Source organism: Pleurodeles waltl, chromosome 5 (genome assembly GCF_031143425.1).
Source record: "Pleurodeles waltl isolate 20211129_DDA chromosome 5, aPleWal1.hap1.20221129, whole genome shotgun sequence".
NCBI lineage: Eukaryota > Metazoa > Chordata > Amphibia > Caudata > Salamandridae > Pleurodeles > Pleurodeles waltl.
The window spans coordinates 1,528,530,635-1,528,547,245 of NC_090444.1; positions in this window are offsets into that span (position 1 = coordinate 1,528,530,635).

The window sequence follows — 16,611 nt, forward strand, 5'->3', positions numbered from 1 at the left end:
CACCAGGGTTGTAATGAGGACCTAACAGTGACAACGCTGTTAGTGCACAAAAGAACCTGGGCAGTGTGAAAAATAAAGCAGCACAGACGAGTGTGCGTCGAAAAAGACTGTGGGGGTCATTATAACCCTGGCGGACGGTGTTAAAGCGGCGGTAATACCGCAAACAGGCCGGCGAAAAAAAAAAGGGAATTATGACCGTGGCGGAAACCACCAACATAGACAGCCTCTTTAACACTCCGACCGCCACGGCGGTACAGACAAGCAGCGCGGCGGTCACCGCCAACAGACAGGCGGAAGACAAAGTACCACCCACAGTATTACAACAGGCCAATCCGCCACCTTTTCCGGGGCGGATTCCCCGTAGGTAAAAACACGGCGGAAACAGCCATTTCAATGGGAAAACGCTCACCTTAACACACTCCACGAGGAAGGAGGGCACCATGGAGCCGGAACTCCAAATACTCCCTGCAATAGTGTTCCTGCTCCTCTACGAACATCAGCAACGCCAGCGCCGAAGACAACGGTGAGTACTGCACCTACGACATACGGGAGGCAAAAGTCACAGACACACACACGCAACACCCCCACCCCCACCCCGACCCTCGCACACTACAACACACACACCAATGCATTTCCAAACATCACAGTAACAACCCCCAACCCCCCCCGGAAGAATGCAAAGACAAAAGGAAATGAGTGCAACCATTGTAATGAATCAAAATACAGTAAGCTAATATATACAGAAATATATACACATTCCAAAAATATACATCACGATTAGTAGTGCAGGTATGCACCATTCAATGTCCGTGGACCACTGGGCCCAAAATGCATGGGCGAGGCCCACACAAGATACCTGTCCAGAAACGGAGAGAACACTGCAGAGGCATCAGATAGAAATACAACAGGCACCTCAGGGGGAAGGGAAGGGGGGGCACCTCAGCTGGATGACAGCACCACGCCAGATCCACGACGGGGCTCCATGCCTATTGATGTATCCTGGGGAGTGCAAAGCCACAGTCTCTCAAGTCTCTACAGTGGGTGGGTTGCACACTGTACCATCCTGGGGAGTGCAAAGCCACAGTCTCTCAAGTCTCTACAGTGAGTGGTTTGCCCACTGTACCATCCTGGGGAGTGCAAAGCCACAGTCTCTCAAGTGGATAACAGTCTCCACTGGTTCTGGAGGGTGGACTGGTGCCCAGAGTGCTTCATCCTGTGCAGGACAGACGGAGTGGATGCTGTTCTTCACTGGTTCTGGTGGGGGACTGGTGCCCAGAGTGCTTCATCCTGTTAAGGACTCAGGTAGTGGATGCTGTTCTCCACTGGTTCTGGAGGGGGACTGGTGCCCAGAGTGCTTCATCCTGTTAAGGACTCAGGTAGTGGATGCTGTTCTCCACTGGTTCTGGAGGAGGACTGGTGCCGAGAGTGCATCACTCTTCCCGTGACGGTCCCAGTTCCGTCACTGACCCTGCCGCACATGGGCTAGCGATATTTGTGTTGGCGGTGCTTGCCCTGTTCAGCGGTGCTTGCCATGGCGGTCTTTGCCCTGTTCAGCGGTGCTTGCCATGGCGGTCTTTGCCCTGTTCAGCGGTGCTTGACTTTGCTATCTCTGACCTGGGCAGCGGTGTGTGTCATGGCGGTCCCTCATTGCCCAGCGGGGTTGTGGCTGTCGGGGCCATCCTGGGCACTGACTCTGGCGGTGGTCTCCTGACCAGTGACGATTGTGCTGCCCTCCTGGGCACTGACTCTGGCGGTGGTCTCCTGACCAGTGACGATTGTACTACCCTCCTGGGCACTGACTCTGGCGCTGGTCTCCTGACCAGTGACGATTGTGCTGCCCTACTGGGCACTGACTCTGGCGGTGGTCTCCTGACCAGTGACGATGGGGCTGGCGGTGGCGTCCTGGGCAGCGGGGATGATGGTGGCCTTCTCCGCCGTGCTGCTCTTCCCCCACTTTGGCGCTTTCTTCTGCCCCTTCCCCACCTTGGGAGGAGTCACAGCTGACTCAACACTCCCCCCGGGACCCTTGTGAGCGGCTTTGCCTGCAGGAGTCTTCACCCTCTCCCGTTGGGCACTGTCCAACTTCTGGTGCTTCACAGGGGGGGGGGCTGGCTGTGCTTTGGCTCCGTGTCACACTGGCTGCCCTGGTGCCAGGTGCACTCCAGATACCTCTAACAGGCACCACTGGTACCGGACATTTTTTGGCTGAGGTGCTACTACGGGACCTATGAATTGGAGGGGGGGTGGAAAAGAGGTCAACGTTGCTCAGGAAAAGTTTCTGACGAACACTGGGACGGGTAGCTGGAGGGGGTGTGGGAGTGGAGGAAGAGGAGGTGGTTGCAGGAGGTGTAACTTTTGATGATTTGGGTGCAGGTGCATGTTCTGGAGGCTGTTGTGAGGTGGATGGATGTTGGGTGTGTGTGTGCCCGCGTTTGTGTACTTTGGGAGGGGGCGTCACAGACACACTGGGAGAGGACAAAGGGGACGTGTAAATGGTAGTGGGGGTGGTGAGTGCAGGTGAGCGTGGTGTGGTGCTGGGTGTTCTGGTGCGAGTCCTAGTGGCTGTAGTGGTAGTGCATGCAGGTGAGAGTGTAGACGACACTGGGAGGGAGGAGGGAGACGACGAGGAGGGGGACACAGTGGAGGCAGCGGATGTTGCTGTGTCTGTATGTGGGTGATGCTTGTGTGAGTGCCTGTGGGATGTGTGGTGCCTATGTTTGCCTGAGCTGCCCTTGTGTGTTGAGGTGTGTGCAGGCTGGTCTGTAGGTGTGCTTGGGATAGGCTGAGGTACAGGGGATTGGGTCTGGGTGGAGGAAGTTGGAGGGGGGAGTCTAGACACAGGGACAATGGCTGCCATCTGTGCTGAGGCCAGAGATTGCAGGGTTCGATGATGGGCAGCCTGACCAGAATGAATGCCCTCCAGGAATAAGTGTGTTGCAACTCCCTTTCTACACCCTGGATGGCATTCACAATGGTAGACTGCCCAACAGTGAGTGACCTGAGGTGGTCAATGGCCTCCTCACTGAGGGCAGCAGGGGTGACAGGGGCAGGGGCTGAGGTGCCTGGGGCGAAGGTGATGCGGTAGGGGGTGTCAGAATCCCCCATGGCGGCGCAGCAAGCTGCGCCGCCATGGGGGATTCTAAGGCCAGCGGGAGACCGCCGGTTTACCCTTTCTGGCCGCGGCTGAACCGCCGCGGTCAGAATGCCCTGGGGGGCACCGCCGGCCTGTCGGAATGACCCCCAGAGTCATTGGCTCCTGGGACCCATAGGGTTCAATGTTAACCAATGCAGCATTGCGCAGCAGTCTACGACCGCCTACCACAACAGTGTACAACTCCAGCACAGTTACCTCACATCCCATTGTCTCACTTTAGAGGTCAGGCAGCCGCCATTTCAGGGGCCCACATGGCTTCATTTTCAACAGCGTCACATATACCTAGGCCTGGACTCAACACACATACAGACTACTTTTTGGAGTTTGTTTCGTGTTCTGTGTAGATGTGGGTACATACCTCTGAATTGCTTGACTCTGTGGTCGCTGTTGTCCTTCCTAGGCACCGTCAGCTGGGACATGTGAGGAGATGGCGGAATACTCCGGTGTACCGACCGCTGGTGGACCTGTTGACAATGGAGGAGCGACATTTAATCATCACCTACAGGTTTGACCGTGCCACAATCCAGGAACTGTGTGCCCAGTTGGAGCCTGACCTGATGTCAGCAATCCGCCATCCCACAGAATCCCCCCTCAAGTGCAGGTGCTATCAGTGCTCCATTTCCTAGCAAGTGGGTTATTTCAAACAACAGTGGCCATGGCATCAGGGATGTCCCAGCCTATGTTTTCCAATGTGTTGTCCAGAGTGTTGTCTGCCCTGCTGAAACACATGAGGAGCTACATCGTTTTCCCTCAGGTGGAGGATTTGGCTACAGTTAAAGGTGACTGGGACATATCCCTAACATCATAGGTGCCATTGATGGGACCCATGTAGCTCTGGTCCCCCCCCCAGGAGTGAACAGGTGTACAGGAACCGGAAGAGTTATCATTCGATGAATGTACAGATGGTATGTTTGGCAGACCAGTACATCTCTCAGGTAAATGCTATGTTCCCTGGCTCAGTGCATGACGCCTACATCCTGCGGAATAGCAGCATCCCTTATATGATGGGTCAACTCCAGAGGCATCAGGTGTGGCTATTAGGGGACTCTGGTTACCCCAACCTGTCATGGCTATTGACCCCAGTGAGGAATCCCAGGACCAGGGCAGAGGAACGCTACAATGAGGCCCATGGGTGGACTAGGAGGGTGATCGAACGCACCTTTGGCCTCCTGAAGGCCAGGTTCAGGTGCCTGCATATGACACCATTCTACTCACCAAGGAAGGTGTGCCAGATCATCATCGCCTGCTCTATGCTTCACAATCTTGCTTTGCGACGCCAGGTGCCTTTTCTGCAGGAGGATGGTCCAGATGCTTGCATCCTTCATGGACTTGTGATGTGTGACATAGGTATGTTGACATTACTATTGAGAACGGATTTTGTCATTGTCATAGCTAATACACTTTTTCAAAATCACAGACTGACTCCAGATTGTTTTGTGCTTCAAGGGTGTTTATTGAAGTGCTAATTATTAGAGGTGGTGGTAAAATGGTGATGGGTTATGGTGGAGGAATGTCCATGGCAGAGTCCAGTCTATTAGTCTCACAGGTCCACTGCCCATATGGACATAGGAAGTGGAGCTGGGGCAGTTCCAATATGGACAGGGTTACAAAGTGGGACAGTGGGATGACAATCAGGGTGGTCTCATTTTTTGGCGGGGGTCTTGCCATCGTGCTCTGTCCTGTTCCTGGATCTCAGGGACCGCTTGCGGGGTGGTTCTCCGTCTGCAGGGCGTGGGGTGCTGGTGTGGTGGTCCTGTGGCGGGGCGTCCTGTCCACTAGCGCCGGCGGAGGTGGTGGGCAGTTCATCGTCCATGCTACTGTCAGGGGCCCCTTGTAGTGCCACGGTGTCCCTCATGGTGTTCTGTATATCCTTCAGCACCCCTACGATGGTGCCCAGGGCGGAGCTGATGGTTCTGAATTCCTCCCTGAAGCCCAAATACTGTTCCTCCTGCATGCGCTGGGTCTCCTGAAACTTGGCCAGGACCGTCGCCATCGTCTCCTGGGAGTGGTGGTATGCTCCCCTGATGGAGGAGAGGGCCTCGTGGAGAGTGGGTTCCCTTGGCCTGTCCGCCCCCTGTCGCACAGCAGCCCTCCCAGTTCCCCTGTGTTCCTGTGCCTCCGTCCCCTGGACCGTGTGCCCACTGCCACTGCCCCCAGGTCCCTGTTGTTGTTGGGGTGGTGGGTTATCCTCAGTTCCCTGTAGTGGCGGACACACAGCTGATTGACGTGTCCTGGGGATGGAGGTATGGGCCCGCTGGGTGGGTGCTGTACTGGTGTTTCCAGAGGGTGGAAGGTCATCATTGGCCTGTGCCTGTGCGAGGGGAACCGACTGTCCCGAGGCCCACGATGGTCCGGGCTGGTCATCTGGATCCAGTTGGCCAGAGCTGCTATCATCACTGTGGGCCTCTTCTGTGGGTGGGGTAGAGATGTCTGGACCCTCCTGTCTGGTGATGTTAGGTAGTGGTCCTGCAGGGGTATAAAAGCATGATTATTGCATGTGTGAGTGTCATGGTGTGCAATGGGTGGCTGAGCGTGTACCCCAGTGCTAGCATTCCTGTGTGGGGGCTTGTGTGATGATGGTTAGGGGTTGTTATGCGTATGTGCAGTGGGCATGCTTTAGTGATGGGTCACGGTCAATCCCTTGGAGATTCTTCAACAACTGCGTTGACCCTGTCCACGATTCTTCGCCATAGCTCCATCTTCCTAGCTATAGAGGTGTGCTGCACCTGTGATCCAAATAGCTGTGGCTCTACCCGTACGATTTCCTCCACCATGACCATGAGCTCCTCTTCCGAAAACCTGTGGTGTCTTTGGCGTGCCATTGGTTGGTGTAGGTGATGTGTGGGGTTGTGTATGTGGTGATGAGTGTGGTGATGTGTAGTGGTGTGGGGTGTTTTGTGCCCGGATGTTGTGTGGGTGATGGTGTTGTGTGCCTGTGGATGCTAGTATTGTTGATGGTGGTGTCTCTTTCTGGCCTTCTCTCAGTAATTGTGGTCATAGGGGTTTGTGGGTGATCTGGGTGTGTGTTTTATATTGTGTTGGATGTGTGGGAGTGGTGTTTGTATGTGTATCAGGTGTGTGTATTTTGAATTGTCCAATGTGGCGGTGTTTTGGAGATGTGTGTGTATTTTGAGCGCGGCTGTGTGTACCGCCAATGGAATACCGCGGTTGAAAGACCACCGCGTGGATTCGTGGGTCGTAATAGCATGGGCGTGTTTCTGCTGGCGTGACGATGAAGGATTTGTTTTCGCCAGTTTATCACTGACCTTTGGTGTGGCGGACTTGTGTGGGTGTCTCAATTTCGGCAGATTCCGTGATGTGTGTCATAATAGCTGTGGCGGAATTCCGCGGCGGTGTATTTGTGGTCTTCTGCACGGCGGCAAGCGGCTTTTACTGCCGATGTTGTAATGACCCCCTGTGTGTTGTTCCTCCTCTGGTCCAGTCGGCGGGTGTCTTTCTTCTGTCTCGCAAGAGAGCGATACGTCGATCTGGAGGGGCACCTCGGGTCCATGCAGACCTTGCATTGATTTTCCACTTCCACTAATGTTGCGTTGAAATCCAGTTGCACTGTGTCAGGAAACCGCCCTGAGTGGGGGCTTGCGTCATTTACAGCAGCCGCTGTGGGTGTTGCACATTGTTCCTCTAGCTGTACTACATCGATCTCCCAGCCGCAATGCAGGTGAAGCGTCGATTTTAGCTGCGAGCGTGTTGTTTTTCAGTGGAGAGGCGGGTGGTGCATCAAATGTTTCCTGCACAGCGGTCTTTCTGTGGATTTCTGTCCTTTTCCACCATCATTACCTTTCAGCCAAGAGACAGGTTAGGGCAACACTTGGCAGGCCGGGCTTTCAGAAGAAAGCCCAAGTGCTTGTCAGAGATAAGTCTTTGTTGTCCCTGAGACTTCAACAACAGGAAGCAAGCTCAAGGTCAATCCCTTGGAGATTCTTCAACAGTGGGAAGTCACACAAAAGTCTGTCTTTGTCCTCACTTAGATAGAAACAGCTCCTGCAGGCCACCCCAACAAAGCACAGTCACAGGCAAAGGGGCAGTACTCCTCCTCCAGCTTCTCCAGCTCTTCTCCTTGGCAGAGGTTCCTCTTTGTTCCAGAAGTAATCTGATTTTCAGGGGTTTTGGGTGCTCTTCTTATACACCTTTCTGCCTTTGAAGTAGGCCTATTTCAATGAGAAGTCTCTGTTGTTTTCAAAGTCCTGCCTTTGCCGAGGCCAGGCCCCAGACACACACTGGGGGTTGGAGACTGCACAGCCCTTTCAGGTGTAAGTGACCACTCCTCCCCACAGCCCAGATGGCCCATCAGGATATGCGAGCTACAACCCAGCTCTCTTTGTGTCACTGTCTAGAGGAGAGGTGCAAATAGCCCAACTGTCAAACTGACCCACACAGGGAATCCACAAACAAGCAGAGTCACAGAATGGATTAAGCAAGAAAAAGCCTGCTTTCGAAAAGTGGCATTTTCAAACACACAATCTAAAAATCAACTTCACAAAAGTGTAGTTATTAATTGTGAGTTCAGACACCCCAAACTCCACATGTCCATCTGCTCCCAAAAGGGAATCTGCACTTTAATAATATTTAAAGACACCCCCTATGTTAACCTGTGGGAGAGATAGGCCTTGCAACAGTGAAAAACAAATGTGGCAATATTTCACTGTCAGGACATGTAAAACACATACGTACATGGCCCACCTTTACTATACACTGCACCGTGCCCATGGGACTAACTGGGGCCTACCTTAAGGGGTACCTTACATGTAAGAAAAGAGAAGGTTTAGGCCTGGCAAGTGGGTACACTTGCCAAGTCGAATTGGCAGTTTAAAAAGTGAACATACAGACACTACAGTGGCAGGTCAGAACAATGTTTACAGGGCTAATAATGTGGGTGGCAGAACCAGGGCTGCAGGCCCACTGGTAGCATTTGATGTACAGGCCCTGGGCACTGCTAGTGCACTGTACTAGGGACTTACTAGTAAATCAAATATGCCAATCATGGAAAGCCAATTACACATACATTTTGCATAGGATCACTTGCACTTTAGCACTGGATAGCAGTGGTAAAGTGCCCAGAGTAACAAAAACAGCAAAGACAGAGTCCAGCACACATCAACAACCTGGGAAACAGAGGCAAAAGTTAGGGGAGACCACGCCAAGGAGGCTAAGTCTAACAAGCATCATAGATGCTGGGGCAGTCATCCTGTGTTTGTGTTCAACTGCTGTTGATGTATGAATATGGAGTACATGCCTTACAACATTGAGCCTAATTCCATGTAATTTTCCCTCTTCAGGTCACATGTCTGTTTGCAAGCTGATTACTGATATGCCCGTTGGCATCATTGACACTGGATATTACTACAATATGGATGTACTTACACACCTGCTGGACATTCCCACTACATCTGTCACGTTGACATTTTTGTAGTGCTGATATGTGTAAACAGAAATGCCACTTTAAACACATGAAGACACATACACCATGACTTGTGCTAATTGCTGTTTATTGAGTGTTTTACACCACAGTCCAGGGGAGTGGGGGGTTGTTTTAATTGAAGATCGGAGTGGGTGGTCCCACTGTTTGTTTCGCAGGTCCTGTATCTATTTCCCTTGGGATGATGGCCACTTGACATTGGACAGCCAACAGGGTGTAACAGTAGCACACAAGGGTAACAGTTCAGGAGAGGGTTTACTTCTTGGTGGGTGGATTGCTCTTTATCTCAGGTCCTGCAGGATGTCTGGATGGCCAACCTTTTTAACGGGAGGGTCCCTTAGATACAGGGGTAGGGGTGCTAGTGGCCTGTGGGTCATCCTGCTGGGCCTCCATTCCAGTAGCAGGTGCTGATGTAGAGGGCAGTGGTGTTGTGTGACTACTGGATGGCACCTGCTGTTGGGTAGAGGAGGTGCACAGGATGTTGTTGAGTTCCTTGAACTCCTCTAATATGGCGACCATGGTGGCATTGAGTACCTGCCACTGCTGCATGGTATCCTGGTGGTATTCCCCCTGCAGCCTTTGGGTCTACCATCTTGTCCTGGGATTACTGGTAGGCTCCCAGAACTCTGGAGACAGCCTCCTGGCCAGTCGTGTCCTGTTGCTGCCTTGTCATTTGGTCCATGATTGCCCTCCCACTGGCCCTTGCACCCTGCGCTTGTGACCCTGGTACAGATTGCCCCTCCACTGACAACAAGACCATCATTGTCTTGGGATTTCAGTGTTGACTCATGCCCTGTGGGGCACACTAATGTTTGATGTGACTTTGGGACACAGGTTTGGGAAGGTGGGCTCTGCTGTGCAACAATGCCACAGAGGAGGTGGTTTCAGTTGTAGGCAGGGTGAGCCTGGAGGTGGTAGACTGACCTCTCATGCTTGATGGGCAAGGCATGTCATCCCTATCCAGACATACAGGGGATTCCTCCTCTATTGGACTGGCTTCCAGGCCTGGGCTTTCTGTCCAGGCCTGGAAAAACTGAAATCCTCTGCTGTGTGGCAGTACTTGGGAGACCTGTGGAATGAGAGGTATCGTGTCACATGATGGTATTGTACAAGTGATGCACATGGTTGTATGCCATCATTCATTGGATTTGCAGGGCAGTGATGGTATTGACCGTTACTACACCAATGTTTTTGATTCCATCAGTGGAATGTCCTAATATTGGGCAATAGTTTGTATTGGTCTTTCTACTGTCTTTGCCATGTACTGATGTGGATTCCAATTACTTGTTGGTGAAGGGGAGTCACATGGTTTAACGTGCAAGTACAGAGATGTGAAGTGGATTTAGCAATCGTGCAAGGATAGGGAGTGTTGCATTGCAGTAGTTGTAGTACTTGCTGCATTGTGGGGTATCCATGCACTAGGTGGGCCTGTGAGGGAATGGTGTTAGTAGGGAGCTGTGGCATGCAATGGTGGGTATTGGGTCCATGGTGGGTTTGTGCATGTTAGGGTGGTGTGAGGGGGTGATAGGGTGGTGGGGGTACATGCTGTGCATGGGGACATGTTGGGTGGGGAGTGTAGCTGACTTACCAGTGTCCAGTCCACTAGGTATTCCTATCATCCCCTCTAGGTATAGGATGGTCAAGACCTTCTTTTCCCACAATAATAATTCTGGGGGTGGTGGTGCGGGCCAACCACCAGTCCTCATGAAAGCAATTTGGTGCCTTGAAGCCATGCTCCCGTACTTTCCCACGTAGGTCATTCCACCTCTTCCTAATGTCCTCCCTTTTGAGTGGATGTTTCCCTACTGCATTCACCCTGATGACAATCCTCTGCCATAAGTTGTTTTTCCAGGCTATGGATGTCTGCTGGACCTGTGCTCCAAACAGTTGTGACTCCACTCTGATGATTTTGTCGACCTTGACCCTCAGCTCCTTGTCTGTGAATCATGGGGTTTTTGTGGTGCAATGGTGGTTATGTTTTGGGTGTTGTGGTGTGGGTTGTGAAGGGATGCTGGGTGTGCTGGTTGTTGGTGTGAGTTGGGGTGATAAGATGTGCATGTGGTTTATGGCGTTCATGTGCAGTGGTGATGTGCGTGTTGGACCTGTGGAATGAGATGTAAAGTGTCACATGATGGTATTGTACAAGTGATACACATGGTTGTATGCCATCACTCACTGGATTTGCAGGGCAGTAATGGCATTGACAGTTACTACACTACTGCTTTTGTTTCCATGATTTTGTGTCTTGTGTGATGCATGTTCAGTACGATGGTGTCTGTGACATCAAGGTGCAGTGCCTTCTTTCAGTGTGCTCCTGCCCCCCTCTGTCTAACTTTCTGGGTGCAAATGGTTATGGGTATGTGTGGGGGTTGTGTTTCGTAGTGCTGTGGTCAGTTGTGCGTGATGTGTGTGCATGTGAATCAGGTGTGTGGGGTATTGGTATTGTCCAATGTGGTGCAGTGTGTTGGTGGAGGTGCTTTTTGCCCATGGCAATTCAGACCACCAATGGATTGGCACTGTGTTGAGACCGTGGTGCTGATTTGTGATTTGCCAGTTGGGATGTTCTCGGTGTGGCAGTGACGCTGGTGTAAACGCCTCTATCACGCCATTGTTCAGTCTGACTGTGTTTTTTTTCTTGTAATTTTTTTGGCAGTGTTGTATTGGTGACTCGTAATACAGCAGTCTTGAGACCACCATCACTGGCAGTCTTTTGGCACACACTTACATGGCAGTCTTTGGTAAAGACCGCCAAAGTCAGATTGACCACCTCAGTGTTCAAAATAAATTCACAGGTTACTAGGTTTAGTTGTTCCCAGCTTTAACAAAAAAGACCTACCTCTGAATATAAGACATATGGGTATTGGAGGTATGAGATTTTACTGGAAAAGAGACTAGACTGATTAAAAGAGCAAAGCCAGTTAGAATAAAAGTGATGCCAGATGCAATATTCCCTAGACCTAAACAGTACAAGAGGGAATGACACCAGTGATTGAAATAACGAGTGAGCAGGAATCCTCCAGTAGGTACTAGATCGTTCTTGTACCTCTCCTGTGAAGGAATTAAGAAACTGAGTGGTAAATTGTGCATTGCGCATGATTTGAGAAAGAATAATAAAAATTGCTGTCCCATGTTGTACGGTGGTACCAAATCCACCAGTGATTTTATTGCAGAATTGCAGACAGTCATTAACTTATACCAGGCATAGTTCTTGATTTGATTCCCCTTCATGATGAATGTCAGTAATTATTTGTGTTTAATAGTTAGGGTTTTGTGTGGTGTTTGACAGACACAGAAAGTTCTTAAATTTTTAGTCAAGTCTTGAAGAAAGATCTGTAAAGTTTGAGGTTCCTCCGTAACTCAGTCTCAGTACAGTATATTGACAATCTCATCTCAGACAAAAGAGAACTTCAAACTTGATACAATTGCCCTATTGAATCATTTAGCTGACAATGGGCATAAAGTCACACCTACTAAAATATAGTGCTGTACAAAGGAAGCGATCTGTTTGGGAGATCAAACTGAAAAGGAAGTGAGGAAAGTCTAAAAAGAAGAGATGCCTACAAATTGTTTGCAACTGTCATTAGTGGCTTCCAAACATTTTCTCGATTGCAATGCCTTTACTGAGACTGGCACACAGTGACATACAAGATTGGGTACCATTTGAAATAGAATGTTCTGAAGCATTGAAACAGTTGAGAGTCTTTGCCATGCACTACAACTTGGAATGCCAGACTATATGCTCATATTTTTCTTGTTTTTCTTGTTTTATCATGAAAAGGGTGGATTAGAATTATTGATCCTTACAAATAGGCATTGCGCATTGATGAGATTAGTAGCATACCTATCAGCAGTATTGGATCCAGTAGCTGGGAGTCTTCCAGGCAGTTTTAAATTAGTTGCAGCTCTGTGTGTTGCCATTGAACAAAGTGAAGGAATAATGATAAGCTATAATTTAATTGTCTATATCCTTCACTCGATGGAGATTTTTATAACAAAAATGAGAACTCAGCACATGCGAAATAGCAGACTGACATTTTATGATCATGTAATTCTTGCAGATGAAAGTATTTTTATTACAATTTTTGCTATTTGAACTCACCAACACTGCCTCCTATTTCAGACTTGTGTTCTGAATACAGGGAACATGATGACGATGGTACTGAGGATGAATCAGCATGACTGCATTGCATTTACTAAGTTATGTACCAAACATGTGGAATCGAACCTCTCTGCAGAGTCACCCCCAAACCTTTTATTTTCTCCTATCCTGTCTGGTTGAATTAGTTGTTATTGGCCTTAGCACCTTGTCACTGTAAACCAGTGCTAACGTGTGTGGTCACGCCCTAAAACATTGTAACATTGACTTATACCTGATTTGCGTATTTAATGCACCTATAAGTACCTTGTAAAGTGGTATGTCATATAACCAGGGCTGACAAAGTAAGTGCTACTAGTGAGTCTGCAGCACTTGTGCCACTCACTGAAGTAGCCCATTTAAACATGTCCCAGGTCCACCATTGCAGCCTGTATGTATTATTAAACTGCCAATTCGACTTGCCAAAATAAACCCCTTATCAGGCCTAAAACTCCCTTTTTAATACATGTAAGTCACTCCAAGATAGGCCCCAAACATCTATAGGGCAGGATGCATAGTTCAATTTATCCATGTACTTACAGTTTTACATGTCCTGGTAGTGAAAATCTCACAGATGTGTTTTTTTACTACTGTGAGGCCTCGAACTCCCCGAGGATTATATTGAGTTCCCCTATTGTATTTAGTAAGTGTTAACTTTGTTTTTGGGAGCAGGTAGAAATATCATGTTTGTTGTTTAATGATATGTAATATAACATCCTCTTCAATAGCAAATTCACAGTTGATTCACAATTCTGAAAAAATGCCACTTTTAGAAACTAGCCATTTGGTGCCTATAACCTGTTTCCTTGACTAGGTGTATTTGACAGGTATACTTTCTGTATTCCTCCCAGATAATCTCAAAATAGAGTGACTGGGGGTTGGCCAGATAGATTATTCAAGCAGGATGGCAGGTGCACTGTGCACAGCCCTTCTTGCACTTCTAAGTCCCTGCTGCAGCTCACAAAGAACTTCACACTAGCATATTGTATCCCCAGACTGACTGTCACCAGAGCAGGAAGGCAGGACATTCTAGACACTCCTATGGGGGAAAAGATGTTTCTTCCACTTCAAAGCTGGCAGCAATTATAAAAATAGGATCCTTAAACCCAATCTTCAGAACACATCTAGAACTGTGGATACTAGAGAAGAAAGATTACCCTGCTACCAGAGGACTGCCCTGCTGCCAGATGCTTGCCTTGCTTTTCTGAGAAGGAAGACTGGGCCTGCTCTGTTCCTCCCAGGCTACTTGAGTGACTCCAAGGGTCAGCTGACTGACCTCCTGTTCTTAGCTACACAGAGATTACAAGCTCCATGGGTCTCCCTGCAAATGACCAGCTGATGGACTGCACTGGACCTGCCTGAGGCCTGCTGGCCTCAGCTGGAGTGAGATACTGATTCCCATGTGGCGCCCAGATCCTGGGATCTTGGCTGGCATCAGAGAGAGGTCCTCTGATCCTACCTGAAGGTTCCAACAAATCTGATGCAAAGGCCTGCAAAACGTCACCGCCCAGCTACAAGCTTCATCAGAACTGATGCTGAGTGGCACAAAGTCTCACTCCACTGCTGATTGGAAACAGTGCAGATGAGTGCAAAATCTTGCAAAGTCATGCTGTGCAGATTACGCACCAATGGTATGAGGTACATCCCTTAGCAGGCTCAGCTTGGCCCTGTGCACAGCCTGTGCTCCATCATTGTCAGCCTGAACTTTTAGCTGTGTCCCAGTTCAGCACAACCAGATACCCTCAGTAAACACATTGCGCTACAGTTATCTAAATCTTGAAAACTGTATATCTCCAGTTCCACTGATTGGATTTTTGTAATTATTGGTTTCAAATAAATTATTGTTGTGTTTCTTGTGTTGTGTTTTCACTTTATTGCTGTTTAAGTGCTGCATAAATGCTTTACACATTGCCTCGAACTTAAGCCTGACTACGTTCGTGGCAAGCTACCAGAGGGCTAAGCACAGGTTAATTTAGTGACTTTTTGTGGTTCAACCTGACAAAGACTGTGGCTATTGCTTGAGCAAGGTTTCACACCTCGTGCCAACCAACAATCCAATTTTTCACACAAAGACAAAACATTAGATAAACTTCTTTGGAAATGATAGATCTGACATTGTTTGCTGATGGCTCTCATTTAAGGGACCAATGCAGATAACTGAGAGCTACTTTTGCAGTATTTTTCATTTCTGAGACCTTGGAAACTGCATTCCTGCCAAATAAAACCTCAGCACAAGTCACTGAATTGGTTGCATTGGCAAGAGCTTGTTGCTTGTCAGAAAGTTTAAGCGTGACAATCTATAGAGGCAGGCAGTATGGTTTTGCAGTGGTCCATGACTATAGGCAAGTGTGGTCACAGAGGTGCTTTATGATATCTTCTGTAGCTCCTATTAAAAACAGTGCCTACATACCGGGTTTGTTGAAAGCAATACAACAGGTGAAATTGCAGTGGTCAAGTGTGTTGGCCATAAGGCAAGAAAGGATTTAGTCACACATGGCAACACATATGTGGATAAGATGACAAAATAATGTGCAGTACAAGATGAGACAGGTGTGCAAGAAAATTAGAATGATGAATTAAGTATAAGCACTAAATGCAAAAAAAATTAATTGATTCATTATGAGTTCAATCCAAACTTCTTTGAATGAGTTGATTGATCTTCAGGAAGAATCTGAGGATGATGAGAGGAAGAAATGGGAGAAATTGGGGACCAAGACAAAATTACCAATATTTGTTTTTCAGTGCTGAAAGTTAATATGTCCTCCCAGATGCAATGCTGTATCCAACAGATAAATACCTTTATATTGTCTCATGCAGGAAGCTATCTCTTAATACAATTTTTAGAAAATATTGGGAAAACACAGGACTCAGAAATGTTGCTGAGGACATTTGTGTAATGTGGATAAATCAGGAAAGAAAAATATTGACAGCGTGAACCATATTGGCAAATGAGAAGGCCCATTTACAAGACTCCAAACAGACTTTGTTGAGATACCAGTTTGCAATGGTTTGAATTATACATTAGTCATCCCTTATTAGTAGAGAGTAGTAGTGTTCTAGCAGCTTAACCTGTTAGAGGTAGCTATAGCAGAGCAGCCAAGGCTGAACTAGGAGACATGCAAAGCTCATGCAATACCACTTATATCATATAGGTACTATATCATGAGAAAGACAATACTCATAGTTACTAAAAATGAAGGTACTTTATTTTAGTGACAATGTACCAAAAATATCTCAGAGGATATACTCCCTTAGGAGGTAAGTAACATACACAGAATATACCCAAATAACCAAATCAGGTAAGTAAAACAGTCAGAAAGTAGTGCAAACAATGTAAAACACAATAGGATGCAATAGGCCTAGGGGCAACACAAACCAAATACTAAGTAAGTGGAATGCGAACCATGAATGCACCCCAAGGCAAGTGTAGTGTGTAAGGGGGCGCTGGGAGTGTGAGAAAACACCAAGGGTGTAAAGGAGACCCCACCCCAGGACCCAGGAAAGCAGGGGTAAAGTACTACTATTTCCCCCAAAACACACTAAAGTCGTGATAAAGGATTTTGTAAGGACCACAACAGACAAAAGCACTGAAGATGGATTCCTGGACCTGAAGACCTGTAAAGGAAGGGGACCAAGTCCAAGAGTCGATAAAGTGTCCAGGAGGGGTAGGAGTCCACTAAACCCCGGATGAAGGTGCAAAATCACTGCCACCGGTTGGAAGAAGATGCTGGTTTTGCACCAACGAAAGGAGGTAGGAGGTTCTGCTTTGTGCAGGAGGTGTCCCACAGCATGCTGGCGGATGCAGAGTTGTTTCCTCAGCCAAATACCACAAACAAGCCTTGCTACCTGCAAGAGTTGTGGTTGAAGAAAAAGGGTGTTGCCCGG